Source organism: Varroa destructor, unplaced genomic scaffold (genome assembly GCF_002443255.2).
Source record: "Varroa destructor unplaced genomic scaffold, Vdes_3.0 BEIS01000004.1, whole genome shotgun sequence".
Classification (NCBI taxonomy): Eukaryota; Metazoa; Arthropoda; class Arachnida; order Mesostigmata; family Varroidae; genus Varroa; species Varroa destructor.
The window spans coordinates 41,472,729-41,492,856 of record NW_019211457.1 but is presented as its reverse complement, the minus strand read 5'-3'; the positions used below and the strand labels follow the sequence as shown (position 1 = coordinate 41,492,856).

Sequence of the window (20,128 nt, the reverse complement as noted above, 5' to 3'; positions counted from 1 at the left end):
GGCCTATCGACTGCCGGCTGTCGACGCATGAAACAAGCGTCTCGAAATCGGTGCGAAATCATAAGGCGACCAGTAATTCTTAATCAGTGATCAATGCGATGATATCGAGTATGCACGTACGTGGTCGTCTCTACAATTGTCGTACCGTGATCAGTTCGCGCTGATACAGACAATGCCGGACAAAACGTACGACAATAGACCAGTTGACAATGAAAGCTTATTTACCGCCAGCAGTCGACGTTGGCGTTTATTAACGGTTATAAGCGTCGCGCCATTGATATAGCATAGATAGCCAAAAACTAGACAAATCGGAACGGTAGCAAACAAGGACGCATACGATGGCCGCGTCAATGGAGCCACAGAGGTTGCCAGGTCAGGTGGAGCAAAATCAGCGGCGGATCGAGCGAAGGCAGTAGGCAGGAGGGACTACGAGCAGGAAGACGATCGTTATTAACTTATAACTGAAAACTAATACTTAGTAACTGAGTGGAGCCAGACGCTTCGAGCAGTGCAGACGATGGTTTCGTGCGAAACTCTTTTGACATCTATAAATCGTTACGCCACCTTTATTATGGGAAAGACTATTGCCTATTGAAAGATATGCGATAGCTTAAATACGAGTGCGTACAGCAGTTGACGCGCCTTTTTCACAGCAGTAAAACTATACGCTGCCCATCGAACTTACTTAAATGCACTTTAATTAAATCAAATTAACTATATTTGTCGTCCATCACTGGCATTAATATTAAGACCTTTTTCCTTTAACTTAAGGTCTTTCTGTAACACATTTGGTTTATATTATTCTGCAGCCATTCAATTTTATTCCCCCCTAGAAAAAGTCCGTCTCTTTTTACCACTGTTCTGCACTACTGAATAACAGTGGATAAAAACAAACTGCCGAGAAGGCGATATTTCTAAAATTTTATACTGCTCATAATCGCATACATTAGACATATATACCATGTGGTCGAAAGGCCGTCTTTGACAACGTTTTAGTGCAATTTTTTCGCAGAAAAATAACCGATTTCGAAGGCCCATCGTTACTGGACCATCACACAAAACTTTGCTGCTCCGCTGAAGCAGTTGTAACTGCACGTTTGACTCTGGTCCATGTAGCGACCACAAGGCCCTATCGCGACTCGCCGCCACGGACGTCGTTGTCGCCCCGAACGCCAAGAACGTCATCGGATCCGTGGAAACGACAGGACAGTAAGGCAAACACCGATTCGCGACTGCACCAACTGAGCGCGCACATACAACAAACGGCCAACCCAATTTCCCGTTCGCCGGCTGTTCTAACAGATCTCTCAGCCGTTTTCGCTGATTACAGTGACATTGGGAGTTACCACTAACACCAACGCCACAAGCATTTGCGACCCATTCATACTTCGGTAGCCTCCCGCGCCCCACCGAATGGGTGGACAGACACAGACGTCAGCGACACGTCGATCGTACCGTCGCGGCTGGATGAGCAGCAGCGATGCAAAGAAGCTATCCGTTAAACTGTTCCCCATCGCTATTTCTCGGGCTGGCCGTGCCGCGCAATTCACTCTAATATCAGTATTAATGACGAGGCACAAAATGGCAGGAAAACGTTTCCCTATCTCTTTCTATGTTTGTGTACTAGGCTAGAAAACGCGACATGACGAATGGATACCCGTATTAAATAGCTGAAGTGACAGCAGAAGCAGTAGCGAGAGCTGCCGCTCTACAAGGCTCGTGGTGTTTAAACAGCGGACGCATAGGGCGAGCACGTACGGAAGCACGCTACCGTTGTGTCGGTGGCATTGCACTGTACGGTGGCCAACGATAAATACAACAGCGACTATGTAGGATAATGCACGACGAATATTGCAGGCTTTGACCGCGCTATCCTCGATGAGCCGGAAGGCGTCGGCTGCTGCGCTGACGACCATCTGCGATGGTGGCGGTCCAGCGATTCCATTGATGGCTATTGTATTTCATTCCCCGCTTTCGTACTTGCGACGCTAAGCGCGACTGCCAGTGGCCGTAGTAGTGCAGGTTTGGCCGGCCACCGAACGGCGAGCGCACACGAGTGTGCCCATTTCAGAAAAAGCAAACTGACGAATTGTAGCAAGTACGTACAGAACGTCTGTGTGTGTGTGTGTGTGTGTGTGTGTGTGTGTGTGTGTGTGTGTTCGCGCGCTTTTGCCTCTAGTACCTTGCTACGTGTATCTATATGTGTGAATTCGTATTATGTAGTACTGATGTCTATATACATCGGATTATCCCGGAGACAAATCTGTGGCGGGCGGAAAACGCATCTAGCAAGCAAACCATGTTGCTGGCTCGCTAGTATCTACAAACAACCAGTGCGGCCCGTGTGGCCACGTCAAAACTACATACGTTCACGGTATACGTACGCGGTCGAGAACAGCCGTCGTGCAAGTACTTTGACAGAAGTCGAAGTGTCCTCAAGAAAAAAGTCATCAACAGCAACAAAAATTCGTCGTCCATCGTCCAAAAAGCGGCCTAAATCGGTATTTGGTAATTTAGTGCTGTACGAAAATTTCCCCGTTCGTCCTGTTGTTGCTGTTGTTGCTGCTATTGTTGTTTCTACTTCTGCTGCTGCTGTCGTTAAATAATGCTGCACATGTAGTAGCTCCATGACAAACGGTGGCGAAGGCTGACATCAAACGAAAAGTCTCGCTCTCATTGTCAGCATGCAGTGCGTACGGTAGCCGTCCACGAGCGCAGATTGTTACGGCCTGCCCAGCCCGGCAGCGGTAGTAGTTGACGGTGAGTAGATTCGTGTTAAGCAGATAAACAGGCAGGCAAGGCAGAGTCACCAGTCAGCAGCTAACGACCGTCAGCCGACGCCAGATTAAAAATATCCGCAGAAACACTCATTGGATCGTCCGGCCGCGACATAGGTAAATACCGCCAGATCCGGATGACCGACATGAGAGATCGCCACCCAAAGATCGAGCGACATCGAAAAACCGAAGACGGAAAGTTCCTTGCCTTGTCCTGGCTGACTGGCCGCGCACCCGAACGGCCAGCAGTCGGAGAAGTATCCGAGGCCAAACTGAATACAGAGGTGCGTCGAATATGCAAAGATGGACGGGAGGCAGAGCGCGAACGGGACAGAAAACTAGATCCCCAAGAATAGTGGAGCATCTACAGCAGATCTACGGCGGCGCTAGTTGTTGGAACAGCGTTTACGCACTGAAGCCTCTGTCGTGAAGCAGTGTCTCGAACATTTTCATATGAAACTTCTTATGTTATTAGATATTACGTGCATGTTGGTACCGTTCCGTCGTCTGAGCAAAACTCGTTTCCATTCGGTGGATACTCGGCTACGGGACAGGTATAGAACAAAAAACGATCATGAGAGTCATATTCAATGTTACGCTCGCAGAAACTATAACGCCGAATTCATTGTATCCGCTTTTCAAATATCAGAGATTCATTGAGGTAAACATATGCAAGCTGACGTTAAAATGGCCTAGGTACATGTTTTCGTATGTGTTATTTCTAAATACGAACGATCGTACGTTGTCACTTGCATGAATAAAAAAAAAAAAAAAAAACTTAATACAGAGTGATTTTAATCTGGAGTAACTGACGCAGCTGCTGCGACCTAGCTACCAGGACTCACATTTTCAACGCAAAACGGCTTCTGATATATTTTTGTTCTACTTTTCAATAGAACATCAAACCCGGCTCATTTATCGTGGTCTAAATAGTTCGCTTAGCAACTATTCTACGTAATAGTTTCAAAAAGCTCGGTACAAAAGGCCGCTTTGGAGTAATTCGTAGTACCGAACTCACGGCTGTTCCGACGAGAATCACATATTAAGACAGTCAGTTTTATTATTATTATTATATAGTATAGCGTTGACGCGCCCGTGTCGCACACAGAACAATGAAACACCAAGCTCGAGTTCTGCCATTCGTTCCGCGCTGCTTTGCTATCTTTGTATAAACGCAGTGGTTTTTTTTTGTTACTGCAGCAGGTGGTAACGCCTTGACAACAGCGATCCGTATGAGTTTGTTTGCGTACTTGCGTGTGCAATTGTGTGGGACGAGGGTTCATTTGTCAATATGTCCCTGTCCGTGAGTGATCTACTCGTGTGGAAACAGCGTCGACAATTTATCGGCTTCTTAAGATGATAGCTGATTATTAAAATGTATAGTAGATTTTTATGGCTGTGTGAACCTAGCACTACATTGCTTCTTCGTCTAGAAATTTGTTGCTTTCAGCTATGTTGAACGCTAGATATCTATTGATACGTGCACATATATGCATATCGGTGGATATTCGGCAGCCCGAAGATCTGAAAGCAACAAGTCACATATAATGTCAATTAGAAATCGGTTTCGCTAACGTTTTTTTGCCCCTTTATTTTTCAATCGTCGTAATACGTATAGGCAAGCTACGTTGCCCCACATTCGAGGTTGCAAGATGGTACACGGTTCTAAGTCGGGTTCGTTCAAATCAGGTATTTGCTCCAGATGGCAGGAATCGAACGAGAAGCCTCTATCTCTCAGCTGTATTACCAAGTGTTTGTACTTCGAGCAGTGGATCCAGCCGCAATCGACTTGCGTGAAGTGAAGACCGTATCTTCAAAACAACCATTGGCATAGCTTCATCTACACACGTATATTATCATATATTAGTTCGCATGCTAAGCGAAGTCGGATATCACTGGTCGCGATTTGAACTTCATTTTGTAACATCGGAATCTATTCAATCATCTGTTGAACAATGTTCAAGCACACATTTGTCGTTGGGTTGCTTGACGCCGGTGTCTGCTCATTCCACCTTATCATTGTTACGGGCAACGCAGAGGTTTAATGCGGGTCAGGTCGACTAACTGGGCAAAATGGAAGTGTAGCTTTTGTACTAATAGAGGAGCACATTTAGCATATGCCTACTGTTTTTCTCATAGGCGATGTTATTAGAGGGTAGGCTAGACAAGAGTCAACGGCGCAATCTCTGACATGCGCAACATAGTTCTACAGCACAAAAGAAACAAACACGTTGAGACCTCTACTATAGAATGCAGTTTACGGGCGGCGGCTATGCGCGAAATAAGATGCGATGCTGATAAATTGCCGAAGTGAGATAGAAAAGTAACCTTGGTAAATGATGTCTGAATAAGCCTTCGGTATAGAAATTCGAAATATATCACGGTTTTTTTAGAAACACGGAGACATGCGATCAGCTATTCTTATAGAAGATAAGAGTAAAATTGATATATTTATCATGTCATGGGTAGGCGTGAGGAAAACAACGGTAATAAAGGGAAAACATAGTTGTTACGTGCCGTTAGCACCAAACAGGAGAGCGACACAAAGCGATAAGCCTACATGAGACATACAACGGCCACTCGTTGTCAACCCATCTATCGATATTGGACAGATGCCTGATTCTGTCGAGGGGATCAATCTTTTTGTATTGGCGACATCTCAGTTGACAAAAACATAAGGAAGCCTACTTCTAAAGAACGTACTCGAAATTCTCAGTGATCTTGCACGACCGAATTCCATTGATTCAATCCTATTCCACCTACTATATCATGGCGATATGTAAACTTTCTACAGCTGACCGCAAGAGGTGACGATTGCTTCCAGCAATGGCAATTGCCAGCTGCCATCAGCTGGGTCGGAGAGTGTCGAGTGACTTCGTGTGGGGTTAGTATGCTTGTTTATATTAGGACAATTACTCTTCGAATGTATATGGCTGGCGTGTAACGGGGGAGAGTCTGCCACCACAGATAACAAAACATTGCTCTAAAGTCTTAAGATCGCACAACTTCCTCTGTTCCCGCAATTGCTCCCATTCGTAACGTTTTAGCTTGCTATTTACCATGACTAGTTTATTAAATGCTATATTTTTCTTTCGTAGGTTCTTTTTGCTTTGAATGGCTGGGACAAAGAGCGACGCCCGCGCGCGTTGCCACACGCACACTTCAACACATAAGCGACTCAGTAGCAATGAGCATTGAGCATCATTTATTACCACGTCAGTAACTACTGTTAAGCTTGCCGTCTTCATAACAATAGGGGGTTGTCCAGATACACACTACTGCGCGATGTTCGCTGCGGATTCGCGCGTCATGCTACTGCCGCTGCTGCTGTTGACGATCGGTAATGGTCGTGATCATTTTACGGGTGATCGTAGCCTCTCGAAGTGAATCTGTGTTTTGGTAGATAATCGGATACGATCAGTCCCGTCGCACCGATTGTGGTAGACCTGTATTCGTAAGCGATGCTGTACGATAACAACTGGCGATCCTTCCGATCTTTGTTAATCGAAGCCCAGTGTATCTAGACGCTAAGGTAGAATATAAATATGTGGGTAGGAATCTTCGCTAGTTAATGCGGCAGCGCGGGCGCGGCTGATCGCCGTGCTGCCGGCCTGATGACGGTCGCGGTTATTAGAATAAAAGTAGTAGCGGCGGTGGCGAAGGGGGCCATGGTTGCCGCGGTATTGTGCATCCGTTTGAGTATTCCTTCATGTGTGGGTGCGTGATTTGGTCTATATTCATACATCCGTGTATCTGTGTGTATTTTAGCACGACGTGTTTAAGAGACGTTGTTTCATTTTGGTCGCGCAGATACTTCGCGTTTCCACGAACGACCGCCGCTTCTCCTTCACGGCCTTCCTTTGCCGAGAGTTGACACCGTCGTCACGCCACATACAGACGGCTACCATTACAGATACTATCACAACCAATGTAACTCACTTAGCTAATACTTTGATGTTTCCGAACAATGTTATGAATAACCACGCCTCCGTCCGAAAGCTTATCAGCTTCCGGCGGCGTATGTATTGTATCATGTTTTTGTTGTTGAGGCACTACGTGTTACCTCATAGTGGCAACGGTAACTGTAGGTACGTTAGGACAGATTGCCTTAACGTTCGATGTGATTTTTTTCTAGTTTGCCGTGTGTTCTACGTGACTCGCACGCAAAACCGCATCGACTCGTTTGCAGGGAATCAATCGATAATTACGGTTCAACCGCATCGTTCACAACTGGTACAGCACATTCAACAGGGGTTTCAGATCGGATATTGCAATTGCTACCCTACAACTGACTGAGCTCGTCTCGTGTACGCAACGAGACACAGATTCCCACGGTCGCTTGCAACTGCACCAGTAGCAACAGAAAGGCGGTCGTCTTTCGGTCAGCGGGCGTCAGTAACGTCTTGATCAGTTTTTGTATGTGTGCATGTATGGCATGTGTTGAGCAGTGTTTATATGCTGGTGTGTATGCTTTGAACCGTTACGGCGTACGGACCAGTCTCCTTTCGTGCAGCCTATTTGTTCGCTTGCCAGCCGAAACGATGCTACCGAAGTAAAGCGGCGCGTCAGCAAAATCAGCAGCATCGGTCTGACAGAATGTACATAAACACGTAATCGTGGCAGTAAAGGTCATTGTAATAATATAATAACAGCTACCTTAGAAGCACATCCGGCGATGGTGCTCTGCGGATGGCGAGAAAATCAAAGATCAACCGCATCCGATGGCGAAACGGTCGGGTCAGAGGTCAAAGAGCAGGCTCTTGGCTCCATCGCTCCTCTTCTGCTCGAGCCGGAGCAGACGAACAGAGCTCCACACAGCAAACGTTGCAACAAGTGTCGATTCGCTTGGTGGGACCAGCCCTAGCAGCAGCGGTCTCTGGTAGCTTCGCTCTGACCAAACACCCAGCAGATCCCAGCCAACGGATAGTTCCGCAGACAGATAGAAGAAATAACACACATTCACACTATCATAATCTGACGGTGCTCTGTTCAATTCTGGTATGGCCCGTCCCCACTCACCCTCTCGATTCAGGAATACCGAAAAGCGCCGTCAGCCGTTGTTGTTGTTGCTGTCTTAGACGGAAAATGCCTTGAAATGACCTCTGAACCCAGAGAAAGTGAAAGGGTCTTCTGTTCTTCCTCCGAACGCGACGTAATCGTACACGTGCCATCACTACAATAGATAACAGAACCAACCCGGCGACTTACGGCTACGACGACCCAGACTATCGTTGCTACTGCTGCCGCTGCCGATGCGTCTCCTACTACAAACATTGCTATTGCTTATTATATCATCGGCAAAACAAATTCAGATTTGACGATGGTCAGGGACAACGTGTAACGGGGCAAACGAAAATGCACAGACTAATAGTCAACAGATTTATCAGGGGGGGGGACGGGGGGACGTCGTCATCAGAGATGAACCTGAGCCTGACAGCCATTGGCACAAGCAGAAGATACACGGCATTTGAAGGATACTGTAGCGTAAACAAGGCATGGAATCGACGATGTAGGTGAACGACTATGGCCGTGTTTGGTGGCAGCATGAGCTTTTTGGGAGGTAAGATGTTGTGTTGCAAGATGGAAAATATTATTCAAGGCATTGAATTGTGCAGCATTGCATCAAGATAGGGAACGCTTAATTGAGCTAGACAGAAAAACGTTTGCCACAGTAGCAATGACGGTCATGCAAGCCCACTGCAAATTAGGGATTTGTTCTAGTGTGGTACTAAACATTTCTACGTCGGTCATTAGTATGCTTGTCTTCGAAAACAGGTATCATCACAAGCGCATTAGGGCCCATTGCGACTGTAGACTGTCTGGACTAAGCCGGTTAGTCACCTTCGAATACCAATACTAGCACGACTAGTGATTGCTGGTAGGGACACGGATAAGTCCGATGAGAAATTACGTCGGTGGGCGATGATGAGGATAAGCATAGATGGAAAACGTACGTCTGAATGAACATTCGACAGGGTACGCATGGTGACATGGAAGCTGTCATACATTATTAAAGCGGAAAGGCCAAATCAAAAGACGTCAGTAACTAACTTTGTCATCCGTGCTTTGTGTCCTGCTCCAACTTGGTTGCTAACTCGAGAATGCTAAAACCAGTAAACGCTCCTACACTGCTCTGGTCGTCAACGAAAACCATTTCGATGTCCATTAATTCGAACTTGAAATCACGTTCTCGTGTTATATTACTATTACAATACAAGTATCTGGTATTCGACGTGCTGGAACGCTAAACACAAACAGGTTATCAAGTAACTTATTTCAAAATGTGTCTAACTTTACGAACAGCAGCCTCGGAAAGTGGGACATATCTTTCTGTCAGTTTGTTGTTTAACCCTGTCCTTTCTCTATCTTCTACCTGCTTTTCCGCTTTCAACACGAAACCAAACAGCGGAGGAAACATAGAGTACAGATGGTAATTTAAGATCGGCGCTTCGCCCGTCATTTTGCCTCTAGTCTATCTCGCTTTTTGCTTTTATCATTGCTGTCGCTGGATAACATCTGAAGAGGGGCCACGCGACGAGTGGCTATTGCTTTTGAGATGCGGGTCAGTCGGTCTCGCTTCGAACCGAGTTTCCCCGCTGTCGCCACAACGCTAGTTCGGGAAGGCTAGGAGGTACCGACACCCAGCTTACGCAGCAGCCTTGGCCGTACTGATCAGCGTACGATATTTGTATACCGAGAGTTATACCCCTAGTCATACTGACGCTATCGCTAGAAATGCCATGCTCTGAACAGCATAGATCCCATAGGCGTCCGCATTGTGTGTTGCCATTGCAAAAGCAACTGGTGTTTGTGGCGGCATCGCAGGCATCAGTTAGAAGCAGTCGGTAGCATACTGTTGACTGTTGTTAGCATAGGCCAGCCAGACTTCAGCGGCGCTGCAATGGGATACTGCAACCCCGCATGGGCTAACTTGGCCTCATAAGGCACAGCCGATTCTGTTGCTGGTCATAATTATGCCATTGGTTACTATGATGATGCCAGTACCGATATCGTAGATTAACTGTATATCAATGTACACTCTTTGCTAATGGCGGAATGCCATCAGGGAAAGTATGTTTCATTAAGACATTGTATAGGGGGAGACGGTTTCTTGCTACTGAAGCTGTTGGGTCCTTGTAGCATGTTGTCCGGTTCGCAACCGTCTCCGCGCACATACACCAACATACTTTTTTGCCGTGGCAATAGTGGTCAACACAAACGGTTCGTGTATAGCCTACTTACTCTGCCCTACCAGTCCGAGCAACGTGCCTGGCAGGCTGTACACGCGTGCGTGTCGTACGCGCGGCCGGCTGCCACCCGTGTGCCGCTGACGCCGTGACGACGAATGAAGCTGCTTCTTGATGATGTTCGTTGGCCCGTGTCTATAGCATAGCGCGACCTACCTCCCCCCTCTCTTTGGCGCGCTTCTCCCACGTCCCAAGTGAGAATAGTGTCAACAGGGGACCTAAGTAGAGCATCGTGGTGTATGTACTACGTACGCAAACTCCGGAAACAACTGAGACGGAAAAGGGAGAACGACACGGGGCTGGCAGCTTGTGGCCGTACAAGAGTCGAAGTTATGCATGCCAGGTCTGTTTGATTCGCCTGAGTACGAGACGAAACTACTATACAATCGCTGCGATGTACATATGCGCTATATTCTACTGAAAATCGGAGTATTTTATGCAGCGAAGGGTCAAAAAGAAGGAACGATCTGTCTTTTTTCTATCACTGTTTTTTTGTCTTTGTGACAGATTGTTACCTGCCAAATTAACACTAAATCGTTTGATTTCATGACTGAAAAGCTGGCCCATAACTCTAGAGAAATATGCCATTACGGATAATTCGATCACTAAGAAACAAAATAGTAACGCAAACGACGCCCAATCAGCTGATTCGCGTGCACTTGTGAAGAAACATCTCAACGTTCTATTGTACGAGCTCACCTCAATGAACGCAGTAGCCAATAAGCCCATAGCACCTTGATTTTGATTGACTTCGAAAAAAAAAAACGGTACGTAGTATTATTGTTGCATTGTGTACCTAAGTAAACATAGTCGATCGCTATACTGACGTGTCGCAGGTCTAGACTGATACTAACAGGGATAACATCGGTAGTGATGTCGCTGTTGTTGACGATGGCTATGATGATTATATAGGACAATATAAAACGTACCACATACTGCTTGATTTCAGTAGTTGAATTCTAGACAAAGCCAAAAACAGGCCACTAGCAGTACAGAAATGTAGCCAACTAAAGCTGTTTGCTCAAAAGGAAGCACCGTTGAAACCTTCCGGAAACAAGCCGACCAATTATAGGTATACAAGTTTCTAAAACTGTTAACTTGAACAAGTTAAACTTTTCATATCAACTTTTCGCATTTAACGATCAGTTAAATAATCACGTGTTGTGTGCAGGGGGGTGCGTCTTGCAGAGCGGCTGAAGCTAAAAGCAGCCGATGAAGAAAGGTGCGCCGCACAAAAAGAAGTAACATCATAAATATATAACAATTATCTACAGCAACTGCGTCTTAATCGTTTTGGCTGAATCATTTTATCATCCACCGGTTAACACGCTGAAGTCAGTAGATGACTACATACGGAACAAACCGAAATCAGGAATAGAACATTTCAGCTTTCCGTGCATGTTCAAGTGTTGCCTCCCTGCACGAACGGACAAGGTGAGCCCGCTCGAATTAACACAGAACAGGGCACAGAACCAAGTGGTAGAAAAAGTCACAAATCGATACTCAGAATTGGTCTGCTAGCAGACAGACAGACAGACAGACAGACAGACAGACAGGCCGACAGGCCGGCTGGCAGGCGCAAAGAGGATCGTAAAAACAGGCTGTCACTTGATTAATTAGTTACTTAGTTTTTCTGATAAGCATCATGCGATACTCTGCGGTGACGGGAGCTCTGTTTTTCGTCACATGAAACTATTACGAATACGACTGTTTGCCATGGCATCGAGCGAAGCTCGTTGACGCATCCGATGATTCATCGGACATAATTTTCAACTAGTTCAAAACTGGACAAACAATGGGGTTCGCAGACGGACAAATAAACCAATAGTTTCGTCTATCGTAAATTCAGCGAATAGGTTTTTGGCGCTTGCGATGCTTCCTCTCAGATCTCGTGGTCGAGAGTGAACGAGGCCTTTGAAGCATATCCATATAGGCATCCATATAGGAAATGCCTATTTCTATAAAGGCCGCGCACGCTGTTATTATAAATAGTCGTCGATATATAGCTGTTATCGTAACTGATCTAGTCTTTTTCTGCCAAAATGCTAAAAGTAGTTTTGGCATTTGTCGCTAAAGTACCATCTTGTCTATTCGATGTGCACGCCGCATTATCAGAAAATGACCACTAGCCCAGGTCCGCCCGCTGAACAGTCAACTTTTTACATCCATTATTATTGCACGCGAATAGATGTCTCCGCGTACTTTTCAAGGATAAAAAATCCGCTAATAAAAACACTAACAGAAACAATCCAATTTTATATATCGAAGGACACAGCTAGTGCCGCCGTTTCGACTGGAACGTGTTCACCTCATCGCGGTGACAAAAAATTTCTCTCTTATTCGATCATTTTTAGGGAATGGTACCGAGAGCAACTACTGCCTGGCGTCTTTTAATTCTAAAATGTATGCCAAAGGGTTGACCAAGTCCACAAGCGTTTATTTTGCTTTATGTTCATTGCCCTTTCAGTCCAAAGCTGGTCAGCTCCTGGTCAAAGTATACGGCTAAAAACGGAGAGTACATAAGTTAAAAGTTCTTGTACAGGGACATTCTGCTAAGTAAGAGAAAATTAAATAGTTTATCTCGCTTGATCGTTTTTTCTCTGTATGATTCGTTAACGCAGCGGCCGTTGTATATGATCGTTCCATTACAAGGTGTACCAACTTAACCAGACTGTTCGACGAAGTCACTTATTTAATTATCCTCTTCCTCGGTAGGGTCGAAAAATTATGCCGACTTTTCCATTTCCTTCTAACAACCGTAGAAGAGGCTTTGACACGCTCTGGCTATTTTACGCCGCTCGTGTATGATATTTCTTCGCCAGCTAGTTTCTGTCCATCATTAACACTATACATACATATATATATATATATGTATCGAACAGCTTCGAAATAGAAGACCTTTACCGTAGCATCAGCGCGATGCTTCTACAACTTGCGCGGCTGTACCTGTTCTTACTCATTCTATCCACATGAAGGCGGTTCTTTTTCGCACTGCTCCACTGAATTTATCCGTCGCCAGTTTGTACGCCCGTCCGAAATTCGGCAGGTTTTTTCGTACGAGGATTATCATCGATCCGGAGACCATGAGGCAGCTAGCAATATAATAGCCACGTAGCGACGATCGATCGTCCTCAGCGAGCCATAAACACATTGTATGGCAGCTCTATTTTAAATTAACCCGGGCTCAGTCCCGATTACGCCGCCAGTGTACGACGATCGGGAAAACGCTGTCGTCTTCAGCGTCACCACAACGGCTCTTTTGTTCCGTTGGCTAATGCGGCTAACCTTTACAAGCGGAGAATCGATTCAAAGGAAATGCAAATCGTAATTATAGTGGCAAACCTTTTCCTCACCGGACGCTGCTATGGCAGCTACTTTTAATTCCTCCTGCAGGTGTTGCAGATCTGGTTGGCGTTGACAAATCAGCGAGTCATACAAATATATATATATATATATCTATCTTTTTTTCTTATTATTGGTACAAGTATTATCTATGCCTACTGCTATGTCTACTTGTGCAGTTGCACTGCAAGTCCGATAGGGGAGTGGATTGAAACCGTGAAGAAGACGAACGCCAAACGGCGTCGTGTCGCAGTCAGCCGAGTGGCGGAGACTCTGCACTATTCTAGTTTGCCATAGGCGCTCGCTGTCTATGATGGTGTTGTATATAACACATCAAGCCGGTCCAATTCAATCGATTCATGATTTCCCCGTCCAGACTAGTATTCTACAAATAATGATTGTACTAGCAGCTAATAGTGATAGCGAGCTGAAAAAATCATCACGAAGCATGGAAAAGAAAAGGCGTTCCGTCACGAGCGAAGTGATCACAATCAAGGGAGGTGGTACATGTCATTAGTAGGACGCAATCTGCTTGGTGAAAGTCTTGCAAATGCTTTGTCAAAATAGGCAAACACAAATGAGGGTAACCTATAATATGTTGCTAACAAAACTATTTTGATTGCTCCAGCGTCCTATCAGTACGCCATCACCGAGCGAGTTCAATGTCGAGAAGGTATTTCGTTTACGCCAAAACGTTCGGGGAGCCTTGTTCTGCTATTTGGACTACGTTAGCGTTTTCTCGTGTCCGTTTCGTGCTCCGTCTTCTTTAGCTCGTGATACACCTCCGGCGTCTTGTATTACCTAGTTCAGAAGCATAGCCTAGGGTTCGCTCTGTTAAACTTATCGCTTTCATTCGACAACTCAGTTCCTGGAATATATACTCTTTTCAAGACACAACTGTAAAATGGGTAACTATTATATCTTCGCTATACAATGATAGCTTGGAAACGATGCCGCGTTCTAACTATTCAATAGCTGATACCAAAAACTGGTTAAAGGAAATTGAATCGTCGAACTAGTACTTCGGTAGAGTGAATCTTCATCGTATTCTTCATCTGACCGAGTCGCGCCACGCAACAGTGGGTAAATTCGGCGAATTGACAATAATAATTATAACAACAGCAGCAACAATGACAATAACCATAACAATGATGGCAGCAGCATCTTCTATTTCTATATCTTGTTGTACCTATTTGTGTTTCAGTTGTATAAGAAACGCTTTGTCTCGATGGCGGAAACCTTCGGCTAACATACATCTGGTTTATCTAATTAATTTTGTACAAAATTTAACGATAATCCTGGCCCTTTTGAGATGTTCGGGCGTTGCCTACTTTTATTGGCTTCCTAGCCGCCTGCCGTGTCTAGCCAACCCTTTGTCATTCTTCAGCTTCGTGAGAAGCGATTCAATCGAAGATCGAAAAAGCTTCAGGGTATTTTTCGTTGTAGGTGCCGCTGTCGACAGTGCTTGCACAACGACTATGTGTTACTCATCAGTTATGATTGTTAATTATTTCAGCTGTTACAAGTTCCGCTCCTGCCGAAAGAAAAACAGTAAGTCGTGCATGCTGTCAGTTCCTACGACGTTGTTCTGTACCACTCGAACGTGTTACGATGCAGATCGATGGGTAAGTCTTCGGCTCGAAAAGCCCAGAAATTGCTAGCCCGGGTCCCGCCATCGACATATACTATAAAAACAAGTGTGAATGAAAAAAAAAAATTAACTGTTTCGAAACGCTTGCAAATCTAATGGAAGACAGAGGACACGATAGAAATAACTGCGACACATTCAACATGTATTAAGCAAAAACGATCATGTTCAAGCGTACATATCGAAATCAATATCAGGCCGTATTATCTGAGAACCTTGATTCTATGGTTATGAAAAATTGAAACGCTACGAGCTTCGGCAAACTGCGTTGATAATTAGAAACGATTCATTTCATCGATAGATGTACAGATTTCGTCCTATCTTTTCCTATTTTCTAATCCTATTTTTTAACCAAAAACATTGTTGTCTATAAAAACTAACAAGAGGAACTTTCATTGGCACCTATGGAGCGATCCGATTGCCGCGCATCTTCGCGCAACTATCACTCCGGCCGTGTTGCGAGAGCGATTAAAGCTAAAATAAATGCCAGTGCAAACGGTAATTTTTGTTCGCTATTCAGAACTGGGCATCCCACAACTATTTTTATGTCATGGTGAAAATGTCATAGAAGCTGCTTGTCTTCGAAAACAGAAATATTGTATCTTATGCGACCATTGTTTATTAAAATCATTAGTACATTGCATTTACACCGAGCCAGAACAGCTGTTAATCAACTGGGCCCCGTGTGCACGAGTTACGCTTCACTTCTACCACGGACTAATCAGAACTCGATCGGCACCTCTCCACAAACGAGTTACGCGGTTTGAAATATCGGAGCTTTCGGAGAAGTATTACCAGCAGAGGTTCATTTGGCTTTTTGTCAAAAATCAAATTCGGACAGAAGCTCGATGCCAACTGGGGCCACATCAACAAGACCCATAGGACATAAAATCACTTTTTACAGCGTTCTTCCGTAGACGCCGCCGTCTCAGTGAGGCAGAGTCCGGTCAGCCGACGTGCATGGGTTTGTCGAGCGACAGACAGACAGACAAACAAATGACGTGGTTCCCGTTACGGTTCATGCCGGCCAGTCAAACGGTGAGCCACAACGGCCATGGCGGCGCTGACCACGTAGGTGGCGCTAGGGTTAGTTCGGGTCAGCTTCAGTGAAGTCATTGCGAAAAGCCGCACCACAGCAAGCCAGAGCAGAAAAAAACGAGCGAAAAGAAGAGGCAGACGCTAGAACCGATGCAACAAATAGTGTTCCCGGCAGAAGCAGCAGCAACAGATCTGCCCATCGTAGTTGCCGACGGCATAACATCAGCACACTTTGACCACGATTGTTGCGTGCGCTCAAAAGTCAACGACGACATCGACGTCGGGGGATAGGAAAGCCACGGGGGTAAATATCAGTGGTGTCCATAACATGACCGAGTCATTGGTTGGGCGGCCAGCCCTTCATTGACAACGACGACGTTGGCGCTGTTGTGATTGCCACTATCGTCGCGACGCCCAGTCAAAACAACTACTCCTTTGCGGTCAGGCAAAAAAAGTGCAAACATACAAACTCCACACCGAGCATAGTAGACGAGCAACATCCATGATGAGATCCATCGCTACTATGGTAGTGTGAATCGACCCGGAGCAGCAGCGCTCGCTGCCCAGGCGTTGCAACGGCGAGCGTGGCGATACGATGAAGCTGCCCAAGCGTCTGCTACCCAATCTACTGCCCAGATCTAACTAAATCTAAGCCCGCCGAACCGTTGCATTGGTCTATATGTTCGCTCGCACCGATCGCCGCTTGCGGTCAGCCGCACCAACGCCTCCACCCGCCGCCGTTCTGGTCGCGTCTCGTCACGGCGATGCTGTTTAGCATCGACTCCGGCTCAGCCTGCAACACATCTCATTAAAATGGATTCACAAATACGGTGGTCGAATGGACCAAACCATCATGCCCTTAGAACCTCTTCTATCGCCGCAGACGGCACAAATATTAAAAACATACTACTGCTGCTGGTGCTAGTGGTGGCGCCACTGCAATTGTTCGACACACACATATATATATACACATAGACACATCTTCAAAAAAACATTGGCGCTGCACGCATCCGTGATCTTGAGAGTTCCTCAGCCGCATCTGCTGTTGATGCTGTGTTGGCAACGATTATTATTGCAGTACATTGTACATGCTGTTTTACATGTCGCCGCTTCTGTCATCCGCTACGATCCCTTTATCGTTACGCGAACATCGCTGTCAGGAAGGGGGGTCAAGAGAGGAACCATTGTCAAATGGTCACATACAGAAATACTGCTTTATGAGGGCTTTGTAGGAGGTAGGTCAACGTGGAGATGCGAGGACATAGTTTGAAGCTATAACAGATTAATGTAGGCCCAATATGAAACAACATATTAATACTGTTAAGGTAGCAAGTACAAGTTGTTGTAATATTCGTTGGAACTGAGCTCTGAATAAAATTCCAGCTGTCGAATAGCCTCATATTCAGTTATAATCGAGTCAACGGTTTACCTGTCGGTGGGCATGAATGAAACAAGGATGTATGGCCATGTACGTTCAAAACACATACATTGTATAGTGCTAATTATCCTCAAATGTTTATTGTAAGACGTGGTTTAAATGAGGCTTTTGCTGCTTATAAGCGACTACCTCACTAGGAAAGTAGATTGATTAATGGCCCAAGCTGCTCAGCCATATCTATTTGCCGACGCCGCTAAGATAAATCCGCTGTCGAGTCGAGTCCCTACTGTGGTACCAATCTAGTTTCGTAGATTCGTATAGTGCTAGGCCCTATTGCACTGTGCCGTCTCGCAATAACTCGGTAAATCAATAGATCTGTTCACCCTAAAATTCCTGCTTGCCTTGTGCCCTTCCTGTCCATTGTACATTCCCGCACCGGTAGCGCTTTCGACACTTCAGAGATACGTTCAGTCATGAATCTGCCATTTGCAACGTTGTCTTCATTCTTGCTGGTTCATACTCCCACAGGCAACAACTGTGACAAAGTTCGGCTACAGCCGCCATCGCAGGTGTGTGCCCCCGCCCACAATTCCTATATATATATATATATATATATATATACTGTACATTTCCTTGTAGTGTACATTCTCTTCTTTTGTCACTAGCATTTATTATTCCTAGCCGGATACCGTGAAGCATGAGCTGTTGTGTGTGCGCTTTAGACCGACAGACTGAAAACAGGCGCGAACAATTGAATGAACAATGAACGGACACCGATGTAAGAAGCACGCTTTACGTAAACGCTTTTAACAGCGACAGAAAGCGATGGGCACCAGAGCTAGTAGCAAAAAGAAGTCAATAGAGAAAGCTCCTAGCAGCCATAGGAGCGACGGTAAAGATAGAGGGGGCACTGGCAGTAAGGAAGGCAGAAACTGATTTGGAAGATACCAGCGGCCGAGTTGAGTTGCTGGGATGACTTGCAGTGTTGTCAAAAGCAGTCGTACTATAGTGGTAAAAAGGAATCGGTGAATGGGGTACCTGAGCGGTTACCACTGGCTTCGGCCTATCTGGCCGGAACCTGGCTACACAGCACGCGGCTCAAGGCGACGCTGATGCTGCCGTTGTTTGCGCTCAAGCGTCTGCAGACGTTTGAGGCGGCAGTGGTGGGCGGCGGAGGCAATGTAGACAACGGCAGAAAAACATCGCGTGCGTCGAAGTCAACTTTTCGCGCATGAGTGCATCTCGCTGACGGTCTCGCAATCAGAGGAACACGCTGCTGGTTGTGCGTTCCCGCTCAGAACGAATGACGGGCAGAGTAACGACCAAACGTTAAGCCGGCGAACGCCATGTTACTGCGATAGCCACCGCCGCGTCAAACAGTGCTAATGATGCTGTTACATTACCGCGACTACTGCGATCGCTGCCGGTACTGATGCTGCGCTACAACAACGGCAGGCGCCGTAGCCAGCATTACAACCGCTTGGATGGCTGTCCGCCAATAGTGGCACAGTGGTTTGTGGGAGTAAAAGCATTTGCGTGAGAGGACGAGTGGAGACTTGGGGACTTCGGGACACGAACTTAGACTACAACTATGACGATTGGCGACCGATGAAGACGGCGAGGACGTCCATTTTTACGGCCGCCATCACCACTACAGCTACCGGCGTGTGTTACTGCTGTGCCTGCCAGCGAATCGAATGAACTAGTCGAGAGAACTCTGATCTTTGCCGTCTATGCGCAACCTTAGTTGTGGCTACGGCAGCAGAAGCAGACGTGAAGGCGGGGATAGTAGCAGATCAGTCCGTTCGTCAAAATCAGACGGAGATAGATAGATTCAGCAATAGCAACAGTAGCAACGACAATGGTCACGAAACAAGAATCGAGCGTCAGCCTCAACAGCGACCAAAAGTAACGAGGAAGAACTAGGGGAAGAGCGAAGCCTCGGACGACAGCACTACCCATGTCAGCACGATCTTAGACAGATTCCGACATAAACAATACCTCGAGAATGGGGTGAATCACAAACAAATTGAAGAATGATTCAAGAACAATTGGATAGAGTTGTGCCGTTGCGCTGTTGGCTAGCACAACTTTTTTCCTCCTACACCCACTCACTCCACCCCCGCCCCCTGCGTCTTCGTTCAGGCAATGAAGATTCGACCAGATATTGCTAGCTAACGCCAGCCAATTCGATCCGAACAAACTTATGTATGATCTCGAAACAGAAGTCGTTGTGGTCGACGTCGACTAAAAATAAATCCGTAAGACAGACTCAGCTAAGGCCACCGGCAAGCCCGTGACGTCGGTGGCAGCCATAGATCGCACAGCTTCGATGGTGAGCACCGCAAAGAAAGCAGCTGGGCAGACAGACACAAAATCAGTCAGCTAGTGCGGGTGGAACAGGGCCGCTTGGGAGACGGGAGAGTTATCGTAGGATAAGAAGAAACAGAGCACTCACGACAAGCGTCGGATTGATGGTCGCCGGCCACGACAGGATGACGAGTACGACACGAATAATTGGGAGGAGAAAGGCTTCTGCTGCTAATATATTATCGGTGCTAGCAATTGGGGGTATGGTTATGTAAAGATGCGGTGACGCTTGTTGTTGCGGTTGTCGTTGTTTCACCGCCGTCGTGGCTACTATCATTTAAGTTTCTGCGTTGCACTAGCCAGGGACGCATTAGATTTTAATACAGCA

At 46.2% G+C, this 20,128-nt stretch overlaps 1 protein-coding gene across 6 annotated transcripts in view; it reads right to left on the bottom strand.

Moving 5' to 3' along the window:
- Positions 1–20,128, bottom strand: part of LOC111249179 (nuclear receptor subfamily 2 group C member 2-like) — a 121,993-nt gene that overhangs the window by 100,361 nt on the left and 1,504 nt on the right. The gene's annotated exons all lie outside the window — the stretch shown is intronic.